This window comes from Gambusia affinis, linkage group LG22 (assembly GCF_019740435.1).
Source record: "Gambusia affinis linkage group LG22, SWU_Gaff_1.0, whole genome shotgun sequence".
NCBI classification, from domain to species: domain Eukaryota; kingdom Metazoa; phylum Chordata; class Actinopteri; order Cyprinodontiformes; family Poeciliidae; genus Gambusia; species Gambusia affinis.
Window position 1 is genome coordinate 8,345,086 of NC_057889.1, and position 3,800 is coordinate 8,348,885.

Here is a 3,800-nt window from a genome sequence, read left to right on the forward strand (position 1 = left end):
AAACAATACTTCAAAACTAAAAAGGGTTGCAAACAAAATCAATACTTCAAAATAAAAACGGTTGTAAAACAAAATCAATACTTCAAAATAAAAAAGGGTGTAAAACAAAATCAATACTTCAAAATAAAAACGGTTGTAAAACAAAATCAATACTTCAAAATAAAAAAGGTTGTAAAACAAAATCAATACTTCAAAATAAACAAATGTGGAAAATAAAATCAATACTTCAAAATAAAAAAGGTGGAAAATAAAATCAATACTTCAAAATAAAATTTTGCGAGAAAATACACCATTAAGCATGTTGATTTTGAAAAACGTTACAGCATCTCTTCAAATCTTCGTTGTAGAAAGATCATGTACGTTTTTATAATATTGACAAAGATGTGAGATTATGTATGGCTGGTTAGCTCAGTTGGTTGGAGCGTGGTACTCATAAAGCCAAGGTCATGGGTTCAATTCCCACATTGGCCAATGCAATCATGAAGTGTTTCATGAAGTCAACTCTTCAGAATAGCAGGAGGCTTTAAATTAAACTACATTTAATGTTGATTTTGAAAAGCTTTTGCAATGCTTTTGTCCAGATTATGTAAGTTTTTCTAACATTGATGAAAACTCATCATTATGTGTGGCTGGTTAGCTCAGTTGGTCAGTGCGTGGCATTCATAAAGCAAAGGTCATGGGTTCGAGCCCTACACTGACCATCTGCAATGTAAAGTTTTAATAAAATCAACTCTTCAAAATAGCAGAAGGCTGTATATTTAACCATTATGCACATTGAATTTGAAAAACATTAGAATATGAGCTCCTTACTCAAATCTTCATTGTGGTAAGATTATGTAATTTTTTTAAATCCATGGAAACTCAACATTATGAGTAACCTTGTACGTAGGAAATCTCTGTCCAGATGACGTTAGCTCAGCTGGACAGGTGTGGCGCTACAAATGCTAAGGTAAGTGGTTCATAAACCATGACCTTGACATAAAGTCAGGGTCATGGTTTCAATCCCCACATTGGCCAATTCTATCCATATTTGAAAAACAACAACAAAACATTATATGGTTCAATGTAATTTTTATCCAAAGTTATTAAGAGGCATTATGGAAGATTTAAAGAGCCTCTTGCCACAGGCTACAGACGCCTGCTTTAGATTCAAGTACATTGATATCCTAGGATGACTCAGTCAGAGAAGTCCATTTCTAAACAAAGCTAAAAATCTGTGGCGAGACTTGCTAACTATTGTTGGGACACCCTCCAGCCAAGACATCAGAGCTTCACTTTTTATTATTATTAAAGTGAATATTTATTTAAAAATATTCACTTTTTATTTGACACTTACGCCCTACTTTATCTTAGTCTGGTACATATATTTTGAAATAAAATACACCAAACCTTGTGGATGTAACTAGAGAATCTGAGAAAGTTTAAGTGATGTGAGTAGTTTTGCTAGACACTTTATATTCATTCAGAAGAAAAGCATAGAAACTCAGGAGGTGTTCATTTTTAGTCAAAAACTGTCTGCCCTTCTGTCATGACCACCAAAGGAAATTAGACCAAAGATATTATTTTTAGAGCAGCCGCATGAGATGGGCCTCAGGTCTCGAGACAGATGACAGACCTAGAAAAACTACACTGCATGTGTATTTTTGTAAAAAGAAATAGACCTACATGCAAAGTCTATCATTTCTTGAAAATATGGCAAAGTATTTGAACATTTTTAGTTTCGTCAAGGTAATGTTCGTAGGATGACGCATTCTGCTCTCAGCAGGATGAAATCAATTTTTGTTTTGTTTTATTTTTGTTTTTTTTAATGTGGCAACCGGTGGCACAAATCATTAGGCAGAAACACCATAATGAGCCAGCACAGACAAAGCACCCAATTTCCATCGTGTCGGCTTTCCTCTGGGAGTTCTCGTGATAATGACATAGCTGTTTGTTACTTGGTTCTGAACTGAATCACGAACATGCAACCCGAGCCATCTCTAGCCTCAGTTTCTGGAACAAGAGAACATCATTAGGCCTCATCACTTATCAGACAAGTGTTATTTATTATATCTATTTATTTAAGCTGCCACAAATTTTACTTTACCAGCCACTTATGAATTGCTGAGAAAGACATAATGAAATTTTCCTGCACACTTATTTCTTGTCTTTTTTTTTTCTTGAGACTACACAAGTCTTGCAAAGATAGAATTAATCTTTTGAGGGTGATTACTTATACTACCAGTTTGCTTTAAATTCACATAGTCTTTTAATTGCAATATTTATAGAGTTAAAGACAGTTAAAGATATTGACACTGCATGGAATGAATATGACTATTTCCCGTTAAGCAGTTAAAGACATGCAGCAAGTGGCATGTCTTTAATACATGATGTCTTTTAGACATTATGTAAAGCAATCTGTGTAATATTTACGTTTAACTGAAACGTAAATATTAGATTTTCAGTTTTTCTTTCACTGGCCCCTCCATTAGTTTTAGCTTTCTGATTCATATTCATACATTTGATGGGGCACTCAGCAGTGAATTTATTGTTTGCAAAATCTCTCAAGCATGCTGGCTTATGAATATTTCATGTGATTTCCCTTTTATGTTATTAGGAGGAAAAAACAGGAGCCGAATAGATTTAATTGTTTTGGAAACTGTTGTGGAGACAGTTTTTATGGTTCTGATTTTTGACTGTACCAATGACAGCCAGAAGTTTACATACACCAAACTCTCGTGTGAATCAAAATGTATTCAAAATTAATTTAAAAACTCTTCACGCCCCTGGCAGAATTAAATCTAAGTTTTGTTTCTGCTACGGCAATCGCTATAACTGCTTTAAGGATGATATTACTTTTGGGCTAACTGTAACTATCCATACAAAGTTTGAATTGAAGCATCTTAGAAAGTTGCTGTGAAACTATTCTGTTTTAGGAGCCATCAACAAGGTGGATATTTCAGCAAGCCTCATTCTAGGTGGATATTTCACCAGTATTTTTAGGAGATTTGGTAGAGCTCATTTAACTTAGCCCCATCTTTTAAAACAAAAACAACAGATTTCTAGAAACTTATTATTGCTGTTGATCCATTCCAAACAACCTTTGATGTGTTTGGAATCATTGACAGATGGAAAGTGAGTCTAAAAGATTCTCTTACATTTGGCAATAATTATTATCTCTAAAAATAGATATATAATCTGTTTGGGTGTTCAATTATAACCTAGTAGCCACCAAGACTTAAATGTGTAATAAACTGGAAGATGTTGGAACACCAGTGTCGCTGTCTACGGTAAAGTGAGCTTAACATTAAGCTTAACGTGGCTTATTTCAGTAAGAAGCCACGGGTGCCTAAATATGTATAGCTATCTTTAGCATTGTTCACTTTTTTGCTGAGAAATTTTAACTTTTAATTTGTGTTTTTGCGTTTTTGTTATCGTATTTTGTGGAGAAATGCCAACTGAAACAACTGTCTTCAAACAGGCATTTGTTTCCATTTAGGTTGATCATGATTAGTAATTCGAAAATTATTTAAACAGACTTTAAAAATTTATATTTCAATAAGCTCTGACTTGTTTTTATTTTCTGAGTTTATGTCCATTTCGTTTCACAGATTTATTTAGTTATTTGTGTATTCATTCATCTTTGACATGTACTTATTTGAGAGCAACACATAAAACTAACATGCGAATAGAAACAATCAAGACGTGAAATGTTCCACATCATAAAAATGTGGCGGAAACACGAATCAAAACGTAGTACGTCACAACCTCTTTCTTCCACACTATTGGGCAGAATCTATGTTTACTAATATCTGATTGGC

General features: G+C 33.7%; 1 non-coding gene across 1 annotated transcript; it reads left to right on the forward strand.

The window, feature by feature from the left end:
• The first annotated feature begins 397 nt into the window (after window positions 1–397).
• trnam-cau lies at window positions 398–471 on the forward strand. Its single transcript has one exon. It is a non-coding gene; the product is annotated as a tRNA-Met (tRNA).
• The last annotated feature ends 3,329 nt before the right edge of the window (window positions 472–3,800 follow it).